The 22,865-nt window shown below is 40.3% G+C and overlaps 1 protein-coding gene and 1 pseudogene across 10 annotated transcripts in view; one reads left to right on the plus strand and one right to left on the minus strand.

Annotated features, from left to right (window-relative positions):
- Positions 1 to 22,865, minus strand: part of DOCK3 (dedicator of cytokinesis 3) — a 739,703-nt gene that overhangs the window by 608,208 nt on the left and 108,630 nt on the right. The window lies entirely within an intron of this gene.
- Positions 16,922 to 18,555, plus strand: LOC129034161 (zinc finger protein 652-like; annotated as a pseudogene).

The following is a 22,865-nucleotide window of genomic DNA, read 5'->3' on the forward strand; positions in this document are numbered from 1 at the left end:
CAGTTTGGAAAGCTGCCAGAAATTCATGCAACTGCACTGCTCCAGGTTGGGAACACAACGTGTGCTAACCCACCCCTTGTGAGTCAAGCTATTGCAACAAGACACCATCTTGAGACTAGAGCCACCTCTGGAATGCTCCCTCCTCTCGGGTACAGTAGCCATTGCACCTCTCCACCAATGGGGCTCCATCTTCATTATGCCAAGCACCCACAGATGGCTAAATGCCATAACCCCAGATGCACAAAGCTTGGGCTCAAGATTGCCTGTGACTTGTCCTGCACAGCAGGGAAACCAACCCCTGCTGCTACACTTTCAGCCAGAAGAACAGTCTGCCATTCCCACCCAGGGTGAATATGCCCTTGAGAGCCAGCCATGTCCTTACCCACCCTCCCCCAAGCAGAAGAGGTCCCTGAGCCTACAAGGAGCCAATATTGCCTGGGGCCAGTGGCCTGGCTACATGCCCACAGCACTCCCACCCACCACAGACATGCCCCTGGCCTACCCAAGTCCTATGCTCCCAATAAGGACTTGAGAAAAGTCCCACAGGCCACCCTCACAGGTGTGCCCCCAGGTCAGCCAGGCAGCAAAGAGCTCAAGTCTTGGATGTGAAAATAGCCCTGCAAGCCACACCCAGTAAGCACACCCCTGAGCTGGCTGAGCAGCCTTACACCTGCATCCCAGACCTGAGAAACAGCCTCATGAGCCACCCCTGGCAGACACACCCCCAGGCCTGCTGAGCAGTTGCGTACCCACATCCCAGCCTCAAGAAACAGCCCTATGGGCCACCTCTAGCAGGCATGCTCCCAGGCCAACTAAGCAATCCTGTGTCTGCATCTCAGGTCTATGAAATAGCCCTGGGGGCCACCCTCTGCAGAAGCACCCCCAGGCCAGCTGAGCAGCTGCAGCCATGTCACAGGCTTGAGAAACAACTCTAAGTCTGCCCCCCAGCTCCTGACATATTCCCCCAGGCCAGGCAAGCAGCCTTGCACATACCAGGCCTCAGAAACAGCCCTATAGGTTGCCAATGGCAGACCCAGACCCAGGCCAGCCAAGCAGGTGCACATCCACATCATGAGCCAGAGAAACCCAGGAAACCACCTCCAGCAGACTTGCACCCAGGAAAGCTGAGCAGCCACTCACCCACATACGAGGCCAAAGAAATAGCTCCACGGGCTGTCCATGTGGGCAAAATCCAGATCAGATGAGTAGCCTCATATCCTAAGCTGGAGAAACAGCCCTGCGGGCTGTGCCTGATAGACGAGCCCACAGGTCAGTCAAGAAGCCTTGTGTCCACATCCAGAGCCTGAGAAATGGCCCTGCAGGCCAACCATGGCAGACATGTCCCCAGGCCAGCTAAGCAGCTGCGTGCCTGCATCCTGGGCCTGAGAAACAGCCCCACAAGCCATTCCTGGAAGGCATGTCCACCGACCAGCCAAGCAACTGTATACCTATGTTCAAAGCCAGAGGAATGGCTCATGGCCCCAACCCCAGCTGACCATACCCCAAGTTGGCTGATCTACTGTGTACAAACACATGTCCTCACCCAGAGAAACAGCCCCAGCAAGCCCACCCCTGGAAAACCTGTACCATCATCACCACAAACTCTCTCGGCCTAGGCCACTCAGAAACATGCAAATTCCACTACTATGGGTTACAGCTGAAAAAAACTACATGGAAACTAGGTCAACACACCCCACCAAACCAACACCCCAAGACTCATTCAAATAAGAATTTCCCTAAGAAACTACTCCATAAAATTGGAAGAGGCGACCTTTCCACTAGATGGATACAAATCAATATAGGGACATATCAACCAAGAAAAAGCAAGAAAACACGTCACCTACAAAGAAAAACGATTATCCAGTAACAGATCTCAATCATAAGAAAATATGTGAAATACCAGAAAAAGAATTAAATGTTAATCTTAAGGAAACTCAGTGCCATACAAGAGAAGACAGATGATTCAACAAAACTGGGGAAATCAGTGCCATACAAGAGAAGACAAATGATTCAACAAAATTGGGGAAATCAACTCATGATTTGAATAAGAAATTCAAAAAAAGATAGATAAACCAAACAAAAATCCTACAGCTGAAGAATTCAATGACTAAAACAAAAAATAAAATCAAGAGCTTCTAGAACAGACTAGACTAAGCAGAAGAAAGAATTTCTGAACTTCAAGACAAGTCTTTTGAAATAACATAGGCAGACAAAAACTAAATTATAAAAATGAAGAAAGCCTGCAGGATTTATGGAACACCATCATGTGAATAAAGTATTACAGATGTTCCAGAAGGAGAAGAGAAAGGAAAGGTGGGGAAAACATGTTTAATGAAATAATAGAAGAAAATTCCCCCAAGCATTGGGAGAGATATGGACATCCAGAATCAGGAAGCTCAAATAACCCCAACAGATTCAACCCAAACAGGTCCTCACTGAGAGACATATATTATATATCAAATTGTCAAAAGTCAAAGACAAAGAAATAATTTTAAAAGCAGCAAGAGAAAAGTGTCAAGTCACATACAAAGGAAACCCCACTAGACTAAAAGTAAATTTTGCAGGAGAAAACTTACAGGCCAAGAGAGAGTGGGATGACATATTCAAAGTACTGAAAGAAAAAATAAAAATTAAAAATGGCAATGAGGAATATTATACCCAGCAAACCTACACATTAAAAATGAAGAATAAATAAAATCTTTCACAGACAAGAAAAACTAAGAAAATTCATCACCACTAAACTGATCTTGCAAGAAATACTCAAGAGAGTCTTATATCTGGAAGTAAAAAGATGATAACCACCATCAATAAAACATACGAAACAATAAAACTCATTGGTAGGACTCATACACAAACAAGAGAGAAAAAGAAATAAAAGCTTATCACTTAAAATACCACTCAACTGTAAAAATAATGGGAGGAAGTAAGAAACAAAGGATATACAAAACAATCAGAAAACAGTAAAATAATAGGAGTAAATCCCTATCAATAATAATCTTGAATATAAATGAATTAAATATACATTTAGAAGATACAGATAGGTTGAATGGATAAAAAAGAAAGACCCTATGATATACTGCCTACAAGTAACTCACCTCACCTATAAAGACACACAGAAACTGTAACTGAAGGAATAAAAAAGATATTCCATGCAAAAGAAAACCAAAAGTGAGCATGAATAGCTATACTTATATCGGACAAAAAAGACCTGTAGTTAAAAGCTGTAAAAAGAGACAAGGCAACATAGTAATAAAGCAATCAATTTAGCAAAAGAATATAACAATTATAAATATATATGCACCCAACATCAGAACACCCAGACATATAAAACAAATATTATTAGACCCAAATGAAGAGATAGATCCAAACATAATAATAGCTGTGGACTTCAACACTCCACTCTCAGCAATGGACAGATCATCTTGACAGAAAACCAACAATGGAACATCAGATTTAAACTGCACCACAGACCAAACGGATGTAACAGATATTTGTAGAACATTTCACCCAACAGCTACAGAATACACATTCTCCTCATCAGCACACTGAACATTCTCCAGGATTAACCATATGTTAGGACACAAAACAAGTCTCAAAAAAAACTTTAAGATTGTTAGATATGAGTTCTAAATTTCTCTTCAAAGAATCAATATGTCAGTACGTTCAATTCTTTGCCTTCTACTTTTAAACTTAACTTCCTCATAAAGCAACCTTTTTCAATCACCTGCTCCACCCTGATTCCTTCCAATTACCTGCTCTACCCTGACTCATTCCAATTATCTGCTCCACCCTGACTCATTCCGATTATCTGCTCCACCCCGACTCATTCCGATTACCTGCTGCACCCTGACTCATTCCAATTACCTGCTCTGCCATAACCATTTTTCCTGCCAAACCACTCACCTCGTCACTCTCTTTAAATTAGCCAATCAGAATTAGTTTAGCCTGTGCAGCCTAACCCTAGCTAATAGGGGGAACAACAAGCAGCAGGGTCCACGTGTGTCAGGAATAAGAATCGCTTCCCCTCCCTTGTCCAGGTGTGCACTCACCATTGCTCCATCTGTGAGGGTGCACCCTTCTATAGAAGTAAATTGCCTTGCTGAGAAGGAAAAAAACAGAAAATTTTATATTCGAGCGCTATTTCTTTTACGACACTGAAACTTTATTTATAACAAGATCAAAATCATACCAAGTATCTTCTCAGACCAAAATGGAATAAAACTAGATATCAATAAGAAAAGGAATATCTGAAACTATATAAATGCATGGAAACTAAACAACATGCTCCTGAATGACCAATGGGTGGAAGAAGAAATTAAGAATGCATTTCAAAATTTCTTGAAATGAAAATAGAATCATAAGATCCCAAAACCTAGGGAACACAGCAAAAGCAGTATTAAGAGGAAACTTTAGGGAAATAAATGCTGAAATTAAAAAAACTAGAAAGATTTCATATAACCTAATGGTGCACCTCAAGGAACTAGAAAAGCAAGAAGAAACCAAAACAAAAAGTTAGCAGAAGTAAAGAAATAATAATGACCAGAACAGAAATAAACAAACTTGAGACTAAAAACAAAAGATCAACAAAACTAAAAGTTGTTTTTTTGAAAAATAAATAAAATTGGTAAACCATTAGCTAGACTAAGAAAAAAGAGAGAAGATCCAAATAAATAAAATCAGAAGTGAAAAATGAGACAGCACAACAGGAGCCATGGAAATACAAAGGCTTATTGGTGATTACTATGAAATATGTCAATAAATTTAAAAACCTAGAACAGATAAATTCCTGGACACCTACAACAAACCAAAAGTAAACTAAGAAGAAAGAAAATCTGAACAGACCAATAACAAGTAATGAGATCAATTCAGTAATAAAAGGTCTTTCAACAAAGAAAAGTCCAAAAACAATGGCTTCACCAAAGAATTCTATCATTCTTTTAAAGAAGAATTAATACCAAGTCTTCTCAAACCACTTCAAAATGTTGAAGCTGGGAATTCTCACTAATTCATTCTACAAGTCCAGCATTACCTTGATAGCAAAACCACATAAAGACACAACCAAAAAAGAAAACTACATGCCAATATCCCTGATGAACACAGACACAAAAATCGTCGACAAAATACTAGCAAACCAAAGCCAACAACGTATCAAAAAGATAACCATAACCAAGTGGGATTAATCCCAGGAATATAAGAATAATTCAACACATGCAAATAAACAAATATCATACATCATATCAATAAAATGAAGGACAAAAACCGTAACACCTCAGTAGACTCAGAGAAAGCTCTTAATGAAATTCAACATTCCTTCATGATGAAAACACTTAATAAATTATGTGTAGAAAAAAAGCATCTCAATATACAAAGGCCATATATAACAAACCCACAGCTAGCATCTTCTGGAATGGGGAAAAAACTGAAACCTTTTCCTCTAAGAACCAGAACAAGACAAGGATGTCCACTCTTATTCAACATAGTACTAAATGTCCTAGCTAGAGCAATCAGGCAAGAAAAATAAATAAGAGGCATCAAAACTGGAAAGCAGAAAGCCAAACTGTCCCTGTTTGCAGATGACATGATCTTATATATACAAAAACCTAAAGACTCTACTAAAAAACTCTTAGAACTGATAAACTAATTCAGTAAACTTGCATGATATAAAATTAATGAACAAAAATCAGGATCACTTCTATACAGGAAAAATGAAGGAGTCAAAGAAATGAAGAAGGCCATCCTATTTACAATTGCTACAAAAAAAAAACCTAAGAATAAATCTAACCAAGGACGTGAAAGATCTCTACAAGGAAAACTACAAAACACTGATAAAAGAAATCGAAGAGGACCCAAAGAAATGGAAAGAAAGGCCAAGTTCATGAATCAGAAGAATTAATATTGTTGAAATGGCCATACTACCCTAAGCAATCTACAGATTCGATGCAATCCCTAACAAAATACCAATGACATTCTTAACAGAAATAAGGGGGAAAATCCTAAAATTGGCATGGAACCAGAAAAGATCCCAAACAGTCAAAGCAATCTTGGGCAAAAAGAGCAAAGCTCACACTACTACACCTCAAAATATACTACAAAGCAATAGTAACCAAAACAGCATGATACTGGCATAAAAACAGACACACAGACCACTAAAACAGTATAGAGAACCCAGAAATTAATGCACATATCTATAACCAATTAGTTTTTGATAAAAGTACCAAGAACATTCATTGGCGAAAGGACCATTTTTTCAATAAATTATGCTGAGAAAACTGGATATTCATATGCAGAACAATGAAACTAGACTTCCACCTCTCACTCTATACAAAAATCAACTGAAAGTAAACCAAAAACCTAAATGTAAAGCCCAAAACTATAAAACTACTATAAGTAAACAGGAGAAATGCTTCAGGACATTGGTCTACACAAAGATTTTATAAATAAGACCTCAAAGCAACACAAGCAAAAATAAACAAACTGGATTATATAAAATGAAAAAGCTCTGCACAGCAAAGGAAATAATAAAGTGAAAAGACAACCTACAGAATGGGAGAAAATATTCTGAAACCACTCATCTGACAGGAAACTTAATAACCAAAATAGACAAGAAACTCAAACATCTCAAAAGCAAAATAAAAAAAAAAATCCAATTACAAAATGGGCAAATGAGCTCCTGCGAGAACACAGGCTTGACCTAATATCTGATCTACTTCCCCCAGGACACTGTTCTTTCTCAGAGATGGCACTAATAAGACCATATCTGCCATTGCAGGTGGGATGATCTCATTTCATTTGTAGGTGGCCTTTCTCATTCTCTTGTCATTGTCATGAACTGGGGTATCCCTAGCAGGAAAACTGAGTATTATGCACATAACTCTGCAGATCATGGGCAGTGCTTGGTCAAGTTCCTTCTATGGCACTGTGGTTAAAAGACTACAGACCATTCCATAGTGAGACCTGGTTTTTCTCTACATTTTGCTCTTTTTCTCTGTGAAGTATGACTCTTGCCTCAAGATCTGGTTGCCTGGCATGGTTTTTCCAGCATTGTTAACTAAATTCCTTGATATATTTCCCTCCTCCCATGTAACAGATTCCACCTGTGATCAATACTTTCTACATAACAGCTATCGCTTAACTGCCGTATATTTTTGCATTTATTTATACTGTGGTCAGAATACAAAATGAGCTATTCTTTCTCTGTTCATCATTACAAGAAGAGTTACATATGTGTTACAATTTTTTGTATTCTTTGTCTAATTCTCTGAATGCTGTGCCCCATAATTTTCATAAATTTCTCTATCTGTAACTCGTCGTTAGATTTGAAAATATGATTAATGTTCATATTAAAGGTTGAAACAATTAAAATTGAAAATGGGCAAATAATCTGAACAAACATTCTCAAAAAAGACATATAAATGGCCAATAAATATATGAAAAAATGCTCAACATCATTAATCATCACAGAATTGCAAACAAAACCAACAGTGAGGTATCATCTCACCCCCAGTTAAAATGGCTATCATCAAAAAGACAAAAATAACAAATGATGGCAAGGATGCAGAGAAAACAGAACTCTTATATGCTGTGCTGGAGATGTAAACTAGTATACCACTATGGAGAACAGTACGGAGGTGCCTCAAAAATATTACAAGTGGCTCTTCCAGAACACAGAAGCAGAGAAGCCTCTGCAGTGCTGACATTTAGCTGGAAAGGTGCTGCGCCTTGGGTCTCATCTGCTGTCCGGGACAACAGAGAGGACAAGATGACCAACCAAACACAGCTGAACCACCAGTGCAGTCAGAGCCTTGCAGGGCACAAAGCAAGGCAGACCCACCCCTTCCAATGCCCTGCCCTTGCACCAACACTGCCATAGAAGTGAAACTAGGCCTAGAGAAGAGCAGACTCTCTCACTTTCTGAGTGACTACCCCACAACACACAGGCCTGCGCCTGACAGCGCCCCACCTCCGTCCTCACACCACCACCAGCACAACCATTTGCACAGTCACCAGCAGAAGCCCCCAACCTCCCCCCAGCCATACCGCCTCTTCCACTGTGGTGAATGCCTGCACAAAGGCAAGAACCTCGGCATTCACTAGCACCCTGATGCAGCAGTGTGCACTCTGCCATGTTGTCACTGCTACTGCTGGCAGCACATGCAAACAAACATGGATCCTGCTGCCACCACACTACAAAATGCACTCCAATTGGAGCGTAAGTGACCTGTGGTCCAGGAGCACCTCAGCCCCCACCCCCACCAGCACAGTGGATTCCTAACCTCAAGGAGTCAGAGAGCAAAGTCAAGACACAATAAAAGTCACCCAGAGTTAGAGCATGCAGTCCAGAAGTTGTGAGCTGAGCATCAGCCCCCTAAAATCTTCTGCAAACTAAGCCAGTCGGCTGAATTCACCTTATACCGCAATCAAAACCCTCAAGGTCATCAAATAGGATAAAAGTGAAAAAAAAATCTAAAGGTCAGCAACTTCAAAGACTGAAGAAACATCAGCCCACAAAGATAAAAAAAAGAATCAGTGCAATAACTCTGACAACTCAAAAAGTCAGAGTGCCTTCTTTCATATAAACAACCACACTGGCTGGACGTGGTGGCTCACGCCTGTAATCCCAACACTTTGGGAGGCCAAGGTGGGTGAATCACCTGAAGTTGGGAGTTCGGGACCAGCCTGACCAACATGGAGAAACACCGTCTCTACTAAAAATACAAAATTAGCCGAGCGTGGTGATGCATGCCTATAATCCCAGCTACTGGGAGGCTGAGGCAGGAGAATAGCTTGAACCCGGGAGGCAGAGGTTGTGGTGAGCCAAGATTGCGCCATTGCACCCCAGCCTGGGCAAGAAGAGCGAAACTCCATCTCAAAAAAAAAAAAAAGGCCAGGCTTGGTGGCTCACGCCTGTAATCCCAGCACTTTGGGAGGCCAAGGCAGGCGGATCATGAAGTCAGGAGATCCAGACCATGGTGAAACCCCGTCTCTACTAAAAATACAAAAAAAAATTAGCCGGGCATGGTGGCGGGCGCCTGTAGTCCCAGCTACTCGGGAGGCTGAGGCAGGAGAATGGCGTGAACCCAGAAGGCAGAGCTTGCAGTGAGCCGAGATCATGCCACTGCACTCCAGCCTGGGGGACAGAGCCAGACTCTGTCTCAAAAGAAAAAAAATAACCACACCACCTCTCCAGAAAGGGTTCCCAATGGGGCTGAGATGGCTAAAATGACAGAAATATAATTCAGAACACAGTTAGGGAGGAAGATCATTGAGATAACAGAGTATGTTGAAACCCAACCCAAGGAAGCTAAGTATCACAATAAAATGATACAGGAGCTGAAAGTCAAAATAGCCAGTATAGAAAAGAATGTAACTGACCTGACAGAGCTGCAAAACACACTACAAGAATTTGATAATGCAATCACAAGTATCAACAGCAGAAAAGACCAAGGTGAGGAAAGAATCTCAGAACTTGAGGACTGGGCTTCTGAAATACAACAGAGAAAATAACAGAGAAAAAGAATGAAAAGGAACAAAATCTCCAAGAAATATGGGCTTATGTAAACAGACCAAATCCAGAGGCCGAGGCAGGCAGATCACGAGGTCAAGAGATCAAGGCCATCCTTCCCAACATGGTGAAACCCCATCTCTACTAAAAACACAAAAATTAGCTGGGTGTGGTGGCACGCACCTGTAGTCCCAGCTACTCAGGAGGCTGAGGCAGGAGAATCACTTGAACCCAGGAGGCAGAGGTTGCAGTGAGCTGAGATCATGCCACAGCACTCTGCCCTGGCAACAGAGCAAGACTCCATCTCAAAAAAAAAAAAGAGACAAAATCCATAACTCATTGGTGTCCCTGAAAGAGACAGGGAGTGTGTAAGAAACTTGAAAAACATATTTCAGGATATGAACAATGACAGCTTCCTCCAACCTAGACCGGTCAACATCTAAATGCAGGAAATGCAGAGAACGCCAGTAACATACTTCACAAGAAGATCATCTCCAAGAAATATAATCATCAGATTCTCCAAAGTCAAAATAAAAGAAAAATGTTAAATGTAGCTAGAATGAAAGATCAGGTAACCCACAAAGGCAAGCCCATCAGACTAACAGTGGACCTCTCAGGAGAAACCCAAGCCAGAAGAGATTGGGGGCCAATATTCCATATTCTTAAAAAAAAAAGAGATTCAAACCCAGAATTCATAGCTGGCCAAACTGAGCTTCATAAGCCAACAAGAAATAAGATCCTTTTCAGACAATCAAACACTGAGGAAATTCGTTACCCTCAGACCCGCCTTATAAGAGCTCCTGAAGGAAGCACTAAATATGGAAAAGAAAGACCATTACCAGCCACTACAAACACAAACTTAAGTACACAGACCAGTAACACTATAAAGCAACCACACAAACATGTCTCCATAATAACTAGCTAACACCATGATGACAGGATCAAATCTACACATATCAATAATAACCTTGAATATAAACAGGATAAATGCCCCAATTAAAAGGTGCAGAGTAGCAAGCTAGACAAAGAATCAAGACCCATTAATATGCTGTCTTCGAGAGATCCATGTCATATGCAAAAATACCAATAGACTTGAAATAAAGGGATGGAGAAAAATCTACCAAGCAAGACAAAACAGAAAAAAGCAGGGGTTACAATCCTAATTTCAGACAAAACAGACTTTAAACCAATGAAGATCAAAAAAGACAAATTAGGGCATTACATAATGGTAAAGGATTCAATTCAACAAGAAGACTTAACTATCCTAAATATATATGCACCTAACACAGGAGCACCCAGATTCATAAAGCAAGTTCTTAGTGACCTACAAAGAGACACAGACTCCCACACAACAATAGTGGGAAACTCCAACATGCCACTGACAGTATTCAATAGATCATCAAGGCAGAAAATTAACAAAGGTATTCAGTACTTGAACTCAGCACTGGATCAAATGGATCTGATAGAAATTTACAGAACTCTCCACCCAAAAGCAACAAAACATACATTCTTCTCATTGCCACATCACACACAGTCTAAAATTGACCACATACTCAGGACACAAAACACTCCTTAGCAAATGCAAAAGAAGTGAAATCATACAACCACTCTGTCAGACCACAGCACAATCAAATTAAAAATCAACATTAAGAAATTCACTCAAAACCATACAATTACACATAAGTTAAATAAACTGCTCCCAAATGACTTCTGGGTAAATAATGAAATCAAGGCAAAAATCAGCAAGTTCTTTGAAACTAATGAGAACAAAAATATAATATACCCAAAATCTCTGGGACACAGCTAAGGCAGTGTTAAAAGGAAAATATATAGCACTAAATGCCTACACCAAAAAGAAACATCTGTCTCAATCTAACATCACAACTAAAAGAACTAGGGAGCCAAGAGTAAACCAAGGCCCAAAGCTAGTAGAAGACAAGAAATAACCAAAATCAGAGGTGAACAGAAAGAGAGGGAAACATGAAAAACCATTCAAAGATCAATGAAGGCAGGGGTTGAATTTTTGAAAAGAAAATTAATAAAATAGGCCAGGCAAGGTGGCTCACGCCTGTAATCCCAGCACTTTGGGAGGCTGAGGCGGGTGGATCACGTGTGATCAGGAGTTCGAGACCAGCCTGACCAACAAGGCGAAATCCCGTCTCTACTAAAAAATACAAAAATTAGCTGGGTGTGGTGGCACATGCCTGTAATCCCACCTACGGGAGGCTGAGGCAGGAGAATCACTTGAAGCCAGGAGGTAGAGGTTGCAGTGAGCTGAAATCATGCCACTGCACTCCAGCCTGGGCAACAAGAGCGAAACTCTGCCTCAAAAAAAAAAAAAAAAAAGAAAAGAAAATTAATAAAACAGATAGATGGCCAGCTGGACTAACAAAGAAAGAAAAGAGTGAATATCCAAATAAACACAATTAGAAACAACAAAGGGGATATTACCACTGACCCCAAAAAAATTCAAATAACCATCAGAGACTATTATGAACACCTCTATACATATAAACCAGAAAATCTGGAAGAAATGTTTACATTCCTGGACACATACCCCCTCCCAAGACTGAACCAGGAAAAAACTGAATATGTGAACAGACCAATAATGAGCTCTGAAACTGAATTTTAATAAACTTCCAACCAACCAAAAGAGGCCAAGGACCAGACAAATTCACAGCCAAATTCTAACAGATGTACAAAGAAGAGCTGGTACCATTCCTACTGAAACAATTCTAAAAAACTAAGGAGGAGGGACTTCTCCTTGACTCATTCTATGAGGCCAGCATTATCCTGATATCAAAACCTGGCAGAGAACAGGCCAATATCCTCGATGAACATCAATGCAAAAATCCTCAATGAAATATTCGCAAACCAAAACCAGCAGCACATCAAAAAGCTTATCCACTATGATCAACTAGGCTTTATCCCTGGAATGCAAGATTGCTCTAACATATGCAAATCAATAAACGTGATTCATCACATAAACAGAGCTAGAAACAAAAACCACATGATCATCTCAACAGATGCAGAAAAGACTTTTGGTAAAATTCAACACCCTTTATGTTAAAAACTCTCAATAAGCTTGGTGAAATAGTAACAGACATCTATGACAAACCCACAGCCAACGTCATAACAAATCTATAAAGCTGGAAGCATTCCCCTTGAAAACCGGCACAAGACAGAGGTGCCCTCTCTCACCACTCCTAGTCAACATAGTATTGGAAGTCCTTTCCAGAACAATTAGGCAAGAGAAAGAAACAGCATCTAAATAGAAAGAGAGGAAGTCAAACTACCCATTTGTAGATGACATGTCCTATACCTACAAAACCCCACAGTGTCAGCCCCAAAGCTCCTTAAGCTGAAAAACAACTTCAGCAAAGTCTCAGAATACAAAATCCACGTGCAAAAATTACTAGAGTTCCTATACACCAACAACAGCCAACTTGAGAGCCAAATCAGGAACAGAATCTCATTCACTGCCATAAAAAGAATGAAATACCTAGAAATATAGCTAACCAGAGAAGTGAAAGATGTCTACAAAAAGAACTACAAAACATTGCTCAAAAAAAAAAAAAAATCAGAGATGACACAAACAAATGGAAAAACATTTCATGCTAACAGAGAAGAATCCATATCATTAAAATGGTCATACTGCCCAAAGCAATTTACAGATTCAATGCTATTCCTATCCAACTACAATGACATTCTTCACAGAACTAGAAAAATCTATTTTAAAATTCACATGGAACAAAAAAAATCCTGAATAGCCAAGGAACAAACAAAAAAAATCCCGAATAGCCAAGGCAATCCTAAGCAAAAAGAACAAAGCTGGAGGCATCATGCTACCCAACTTCAAACTATATACCACAGGGACACAGAAACTAAAACAACATGGTACTAATAGAAAAAACAAACACAGAGACCAATGGAAAACAACAGAGCACCCAGAAACAAGGCCACACACTTACTGCCATCTGATCTTCAACAAACCTGACAAAAACAAGCATTGAAGAAGACTCCCTATTGAATAAATGGTGCTGGGATAACTGGCTAACCATATGCAGAAGATTGAAACTGGACCCCTTCCTTACACCATGCACAAAAATCAACTCAAGATAGATCAAACATTTGGCCAAGTGCAGTGGCTCACACCTGTAATTCCAGCACTTTGGGAGGCCGAGGCGGGTGGATCACCTGAGGTCAGGAGTTCCAGACCAACCTGGCCAACATGGTGAAACCCCATTTCAACATGGTGAAACTAAAAATACAAAAATTAGCCAGGCATGGTAGCATGCACCTGTAGTCGCTGCTACTTGGGAGGCTGAGGCAGGAGAATCACTTGAACCCGGGAGGCAGAGGTTGCAGTGAGCCGAGATGGCACCACTGCACTCAATCCTGGGCGACGGAGCAAGACTCCGTCTCAAAAAAAAAAAAAAAAAAAGATAGATTTAACACTTAAACGTAAACCCCAAAACTGTAATAGATCACCTAGGCCGATACCATTCTGAACATAGGAACGGGCAAAGATTTCATGACAAAGGCACCAAAAGCAATCACAACAAAGGCAAAAATTGACAAATGAGATCTTATTAAACTTAGGAGCTTCTGCATAACAAAAGAAACTATCAACAGAGTAAACAACCTACAGAATGGGAGAAAAATTTTGCAATCTATCCATCTGACAAAGGTCTAATATCGTCTACAAGGAACTTAAACAAATTTATAACAACAACAACAAAAAACATTAAAAAGTGGGCAAAGGACATGAACAGATGCTTCTCAAAAAAAGACATTCATGTGGCAAAGAAGCATATGAAAAAAAGCTTAGTATAATTGATCACTAGAAAAATGCAAATCAAAATCACAATGAGATACCATCTCACACCAGTCAGAACGGAAGATCATCGCCCAGGCACACAGTCATCAGGTTATCTAAAGTCAAGACAAAGGAAAGAATCTTAAGAGCTATGAGGCAAAAGCATCAGGTAACCTATAAAGGAAAATTTATCAGATTAAAAGATTTCTCAGCAGAAACCCTATAAACTTGAAGGGACTGAGGTCCTATCTTTAGTCTCCTTAAACAAAACAATTATCAGTCATGAATTTTGTATCTAGCAAAACTAAGCTTCGTAAATGAAGGAAAGATAGTCTTTTTCAGACAAACAAATGCTGAAAGAAGCTGCCACTACCAAGCCAGCACTACAATAACCGCTAAAAAAAAAAAAAAAAAAAAGCTCTAAATATTGAAACAAAACCTCAAAATACACCAAAATAGAACCTCCTTAAAGGATAAATCTCACGGGACCTGTAAAACAATAGCAAATGAGAAAAAAACAAACAAGGTATTCAAGCAACAACCACAATGATGAACAGAATAGTACTTCACATCTCAATACTAACATTGAATGTATGGCCTAAATGCTCCACTTAAAAGATACAGAATGGCAGAATAGATAAGAATTCACCAACCATGTATCTTTTGTCTTCAAGAGACTCACCTAACATATAAGGACTCATATAAACTTAAGGTAAAAAGGTGGAAAAAGATATTCCATGCAAATGAACACCAAAAGCAAGCAGGAGGAGCTATTCTTATATCAGACAAAACAAACTTTAAAGCAAAAGCAGTTAAAAAAACACAAAGAGGGATATTACACAATGATAAAAGGACTAGGCCAGGCATGGTGGCTCATGCCTATAATCTCAACACTTTGGGAAGCCGAGGTGGGCAGATACTTGTGGCCAGGAGTCCCAGACCAGTCTGGCCAATATGGCGAAACTCCATCTCTACTAAAAATACAAAAATTAGCCGGGCATGCTGGCGCATGACTATCAGTCCCAGCTACTCAGGAGGCTGAGACACAAGAATCGCTTGAACCCAGAAGGCACAGGTCACACCACTGATGACACCAAGATCACACCACTGCATTCCAACCTGGATGACAGACAGACAGTCTAAAAAACAAACAAACAAACAAACAAACAAAAGATAAAAAAACTAGTCCAACAGGAAAATATCAGAATCCTAGATATATATGCAACTAACACTGGAGCTCCCAAATTTATTAAACAGTTACTACTAGACCTAAGAAATGTGATGGATGGCAACACAATGATGGTGGTGGACTTCAGTAATCCGCTGACAGCACTGGACAGGTCATCAAGACAGAAAGACCACAAGTAAACAATGGACTTAAACTATACCCTAGAACAAATGGACTTAACAGATATTTACAGAACATTCTACCCAACAACTGCAGAATATACATTCTAATCATCAGTACATGGAACATTCTCCAAGGTAGATCATATTACAGGCCACAAAACAACTCTATAAATTTAAGAAAACCAAAATTACATCAAGTACTCTCTCAGATCACAGTGGAACAAAATTGGAAATTAACTCCAAAAGGAACCCTCAAAACCATGAAAATACATGGAAACTAACCTGCTGCTGAATGATCATTGGGTCAACAATGAAATCAAGATGGAAATTAAAAGTTATTTGAACTGCATAATAGTGACACAATCTATCAAAACCTCTGGGATCAGCAAGAGGTGCTAAGAGAAAAGTTCTTAGCATTAAACACCTACATCAAAAAGTCTAAAAGAGAAAAAAGAAGACAGTCTAAGGTCACACCTCAAGGAACTAGAGAAACAAAAACAAACTAAACCCAAACCCAGCAGAAGAAAAGAAATAACAAAGATCAGAGCAGAACTAAATGAAATGGAAACAAACAAAAAAGAAACAATACAAAAGATAAATAAAACAAAAACCTCGTTCTTTGAAAAAATAATAAAGGGGGGTGGCCAACAAAGGAAGGGGACGGGGCGGGCACGCGCCCTCGCAGCCACTCGCCTCCCTCCCTGCACGTACATCCACACACCCACACCCCCTCCCCTGCCTCCCTCCCTGCACTCTGCCCACCCTGCCACCCTCCTTGCCCTCAGGCACTCAGAAGGAAGTCCAGAGACATGGGAGCGGTGGCCACGTAGCACTGTGGCCAGCAGCCAAGGCCAGGTCTGAGGAGCAGCCCTGAGGACAGCCATTGGGCAGGAGTGAGGGGCCGGCCTGGCTGTAGGTTGTGACTCTGGCTACAGTCCCCCCACTGCAGGGATGGACTGCCAAGGCATTGATCTAGGCGGTGGAGGTGGCTGGCCCAGGTAGGATGCTCCAAGTCCCTTGTAGTTCTCTTCAGAAGAAAAATCACTAGTGGTCTGCTCTTGCCATAATACCAAACCTTTTTGACTTATGCTTTGGTGCTGCAACACTGGAAGAATTCAGTTTCCAGGAATATGTTTTTTTCATTTGAGTGATTCTTAGGGATGGAAAAATATTTTAGTCTTAATAATTACCTTGTTTTAAAGCTATTTTCTTTACAGTCTGAACTGCTTAATAAATTGAGTCATTTACCAATGAGGCGCACAGCCACTTCCCATCAGGAGCTGGTTGAAAACTGTGCTGTGCCTGTAGCAGGAATGGCACAAAATGATAGCCGTCATGGGCAAGTGCCATTCAGCTTTCATCATGGTGCCAACAAGGAACTTGATCTGTCCACCAAAGTGTAACAAAGGGAACCAGGAAGTCCTTATTCTGTGTTTGTGGACACCAAGATGAGCAAACTACATCTCCATGAAACAGAAGAACAGCCACATTTCAGGGAGACAAGAGTAGAGTCTGATGCGCATGCTATTAAGGAAGACCAGGAGAATTCTGATGACACAGAAGAGGAGGAAGAAGAAGAGGAAGAAGTCTTTTACAAAAGGGAGCAGATCATAGTGGAGGTAAACCTTAATAATCAAACATTAAATGTACCTAAAGGGGAAAAGGGTACCTCTTCTCAATCCAAAGAGACTCCTGTTCTTAAACAATGAGGAGGAAGAGAGTGAGGAAGGGGCCACAGAACAGCAATGACTATGGAGAGAATGATAAGCAGAAGAAAAAGGAGAAGATAACAGAGAAAGTCAGAGTTACAGAAAGAAGAACGAGGAGAGCTGCCTCTGTTGCTGCAGCTACCACCTCCCCTACTCCCAGAACTACAAGAGGTTGCAGGAAGAGTGTAGAGCCACCTAAGCGTAAGAAGCGGGCCACAAAGGAGCCTGAAGCACCAGTGCAGAAAGCTATGTGTGACGTGTGAGAAGCGCCCCAGGGTTGTTTTTAGATTTTTGTTTTTGAGACAGTTTTACTCTTGTTGCCCAGGCTGGAGTGCAATGGCGCGATCGCGGCTCACCACAACCTCTACCTCCCGGGTTCAAGCGATTCTCCTGCCTCAGCCTCCCGAGTAGCTGGGATTACAGGCATGCATCACCACGCCCAGCTAATTTTGTATTTTTAGTAGAGACGGAGTTTCTACATGTTGATCATGCTGGTCTCGAACTCCTGACCTCAGGTGATCAACCCGCCTCAGCCTCCCAAAGTGCTGGGATTACAGGCGTGTGCCCCAGGGTATTTAATACTCACTGGTGTCTGGAGAAGCAAATGAACGTTACTCATAGGCACATGCAGATTTGTGATAAATTTGGCAAGAAGTTTGTCCTGAAAAGTGAGCTGTACCTTCACCGGCAAACAGACTGTGAAAAAAACATTCAGTGTGTTTCCTGTAATAAATCGTTCAAGAAACTGGATCCTTTATGAACATATCAAGATCGTCCATGGATATGCAGAAAAGAAATTTTCCTGTGAAATTTGTGAGAAAAAATTCTATGCCATGGCTCATGTGCAAAAACACATGGTTGCACACATGAAAGACATGCCATTTACAAGTGAAACCTGTGGAAAATCATTCAAATGCCGTATGTCACTCATGGGGCACTCCCTGCAGCATTCTGGAGAGAAGCCCTTCAGATGCGAGAATTGTGACCAAAGGTTTCAGTACAATTAACAGCTACACACCCACATGAGCATCCACACTGGGCACAAACCATTCATGTGCCAGTGGTGTGGCAAGGATTTCAACATGAAGCAGTATTTTCACGAACACATGAAAACAAACACTGGAGAGAAACCCTCTATCTGTGAAATCTGTGGCAAAAGATTTCATAAATCATAAAGGCCAGAGTAAGGACAACTTTAAATCATAAAGGCCAGAGTGAGGACAACTTTCTGCGGCAGCTGGCAGAGAAGAACAGTTCAGCACAGCATCATTAACATCCATCTCCTTAAGTGTGTTCTCCAGGAGATAAGTTCCCATGTGTTAGTGTGCACAGAAAGAAATGGTGGACGTTTCTTTAGTTCTCAGACTCTCCTTGGCCTCCACTAAGAGTTCTGTGGTTGTCATTGAAACAACAGATCTAAGGAAATGAACAAGAAGACGACCTTGAGCTCACAGAGGGACTGTCATCTAAACCAAGGGAACCACCAAACTAAAGCCCAATATGCTTGCATTTTCTGGTGACTTTTCTAAGTTTCAAATACTCAGACTTCTGGAATTTTATAATTTCATATCAGCTGATTAAAGAAAAAAAGAAAAGATGAATAACACTGACAGACCATTAGAAAGATTAACGAAGAAGAGAGAAAATCCAAATAAGCTCAATCAGAAACAAAACGAGAGATATTACAAGCAATACCAAAGAAATACAAAAGATCATTCAAGGCTACTATGAACATCTTTATGGGCACAAACTAGAAAACCTAGAGATGGACAAATTTCTGGAAATATACAACACTCTCAGATTAAACCAGGAAGATACAGAAACTCTGAACAGATAAATAACAAGCAGTGAGACAAAAATGGTAATAAAAAAAAAGCCAACAAAAAAAGTCCAGGACCAGAAGGATTCACAGCTGAATTCTATCAGCCATTCAAAGAAGAACTGGTAAAAATCCTATTGAAACTATTCCAAAAGATAGAGAAAGAGGGACTCCCTAAATCATTCTATAAAGCCAGTATCACCTTAATATCAAAACCAGGATAGGACATAACAAAAAAAGAAAACTACATACCAATATCCTTGATGAACATAGATGTAAAAATCCTCAACAAAATACTAGCTAACTGAATCCAACAGCACATTAAAAGATAATCCACCATGATGAGGTGGGTTTCATACCAGGAACATAGGGATGGTTTAACATAGGCAAGTCAATAAACGTGATATACTACATAAACAGAATTTAAAACAAAAATCACATGATCATCTCAATACATGCATAAAAAGGATTTGACAAAATCCAGCATCCTTTATGATTAAAACCCTCAGCAAAATTGGCATAGAAGGGACATACCTTAATAAAAGCCATCTACGACAAACCCACAGCCAACATTATATTGAATGAGGAAAAGACGAAAGCATTCCACCTGAGAACTGGAACAAGACATGGATGCCCACTTTTACCACTTCTCTTCAACATAGTACTGGAAGTCCTAGCCAGAGCAATCAGACAAGAGAAAGAAATAAAGAACATCTGAATTGGTAGAGGCAGTCAAATGATCACTGCTCACCAATGACATGATCGTATACCTAAAAAACCCTAAAGACCCATCCAAAAAGCTCCTAGAACTGAAAAATAAACTCAGAAAAGTTTCAGAATACAATCTTTTTTTTTTTTTTTTGAGATGGAGTTTTGCTCTTGTCGCTCAGGCTGGAATGCAATGGCACAATCTCAGCTCACTGCAACCTCTGCCTCCCAGGTTCAAGCAATTCTCCTGGCTCAGCCTCCCAAGTAGCTGGGATTACAGGTGTGCACCACCACCCCTGGCTAATTTTTCTATTTTTAGTAGAGACAGCGTTTCACCATGTTAGCCAGGCTGGTCTCAAACTCCTGACCTCAGGTGATCTGCCCGCCTTGGCTTCCCAAAGTGCTGGGATTATAGGCGTGAGCCACCGTGCCTGGCCACAGGATGCAAAATTGATGTGCACAAATTTGTAGCACTGCTACACACCAACAGCCACCAGGCTAAGAATCAAATCAAGAACTCCTTTTACACTAGCTGCAAATAAAATACTTGGGAATATACCTAATCAAGGAAGTGAAAGACCTCTACAAGGAAAACTATAAAACACTGCTGAAAGAAAACATAGATGACACAAACAAATGGAAACACATCCCATGCACATGAATGGGTAGAATCAATATTGTGAAAATGAACACACTGCCAAAAGCAGTCTACAAATTTAATGCGATTCCCATCAAAATACCACCATCATTCTTCACAGAACTAGAAAAAACAAATCTACAATTCATATGGAACCAAAAAAGAGCCCACATAGCCGAAGCAAGACTAAGCAAAAAGAACAAATCTGGAAGCATCACATTACCCTACTTCAAACCATACTATAAGGCTATAGTCACCAAAACAGCATGGTACTAGTATAAAAATAGGCACATAGACAAATGGAACAGAATAGAGAATCCAGAAATAAAGCCAAATACTTATAGCCAAATGATGTTTGACAAAGCAAACCAAAACATAAAGTGGGGTAAGGACACACCCTATTCAACAAATGGTGCTGGGATAATTGGGCAAGTCACATGTAGAAGAATGAAACTGAATCCTCATCTCTCACCTTATACAAAAATCAACTCAAGGACGGTTGCAGTGGCTCATGCCTGTAATCCCAGCACTTTGGGAGGCTGAGGCGGGAGGATCACTTGAGGTCAGGAGTTCAAGACCAACCTGGCCAATGTGGTGAAACCCCATCTCTACTAAAAATACAAAAATTAGCCAGGCATGGTGGCAGGCACCTGTAATCTCAGCTACTTGGGAGGCCGAGACAGGAGAATCACTTAAACTTGGGAGGCGGAGGTTGCAGTGAGCCCAGATCATGCCACTGCACCCCAGCCTGGGCAACAGAGCGAGACTCCATCTCAAAAAAAAAAAATCAACTCAAGATGGATCAAAGACTTAAATCTAAGACCTGAAACCATAAAAATTCTACAAGGTAACATCAGAAAACCCCTTCTAGACACTGGCTTAGGCAAAGACTTCATAACCAAAAACACAAAAGCAAATGAAACAAAAACAAAGATAAATGGATGGGACTTACTTAAACTAAAAAGCTTCTGCACAGCAGAAGAAATAATCAGCAGAGTAAACAGATAATCCACAAGGTGGGAGAAAATCTTCGCAAACTATGCATCTAACAAAGGACTAGTATCCAGAATCTACAAGGAAGTGAAACAAATCAAGAAGAGAAAAACAAATAATCACATCAAAAAATGGGCTAAGGACATGAATATACAATTCTCAAGAATTGTCCATTGAGAATCTTCTCAAGGAGATATACAAATGGCCAATGAACACATGAAAAAATGCTAAACATCATTAATCATCTGAGAAATGCAAATTAAAACCACAATGAGATGCCACCTTACTCTTGCAAGAATGATCATAATTTAAAAATAAAAAAAAATAGATATCGGCACGGATGTGGTGAAAAGAGAACACTTTTATACTGCTGATGAGAACATAAACTGGTGCAACCACTATGAAAAACAGTGTGGAGATTCCTTAAAGAACAAAAAGTAGATCTACCATTCGATCCAGCAATCCCACTACTGGGTATCTACCCAGAGGAAAAGAAGTCATCATACAAAAAAGATGCATGCACACGCATGTTTATAGCAGCACAATTCGCAACTGCAAAAATATGGAACTAGCCCAAATGCCCATCAGTCAATGAGTGGATAAAGAAAACATGTGGTGGTACAGACACACACACACACACACAAATATACACACGCCATGGACTACTCAGCCATAAAAAAAAAAAAAAAAAAAATCATGGCATTCACAGCAACCTGGATGGAATTGGAGACCATTATTCTAAGTGAAGTAACCCAGGACTGAAAAACCAAACATCATATGTTCTCACTTATAAGTGGGAGCTAAGCTATGAGGATGCAAAGGCACAAGCATGATACAATGGGCTTTGGGGACTCGGTGGGGGGAAGGGTAGGAGGTGGGTGAGGGATAAAAGGCTACACATTGGGTACAGTGTACACTGCTCGGGTGATGGGTGCACCAAAATCTCAGAAATCACCACTAAAGAACTTACTCATGTAACCAAACACCACTTGTTCCCAAAAACCCTATTGAAATAAAAAAACTTAATTTTGAAAAGAATTTTTTTTAAAAGCTACATACACACACACATACACAAAAATAAAAAATAAAAAAAATAACAGGTACTGGTGAGACTGCTGAGACAAAAAAGAATGCTTAAACACTGTAGGCAGGAGTGTAAATTAGTTCAACCATTGTGAAAAACAGTATGGCAATTCCTCAAAGACCTAAAAACAAAACTGCCATTCGACCCAGCAATCCCAATATTGCATATATACCCGAAGGAATATAAATCATTCTATCATAAAGACATATGCTTGTGTATGTTCACTGCAGCATTATTCACAATA

Source organism: Pongo pygmaeus, chromosome 2, assembly GCF_028885625.2.
Source record: "Pongo pygmaeus isolate AG05252 chromosome 2, NHGRI_mPonPyg2-v2.0_pri, whole genome shotgun sequence".
In the NCBI taxonomy this organism is placed as follows: Eukaryota; Metazoa; Chordata; class Mammalia; order Primates; family Hominidae; genus Pongo; species Pongo pygmaeus.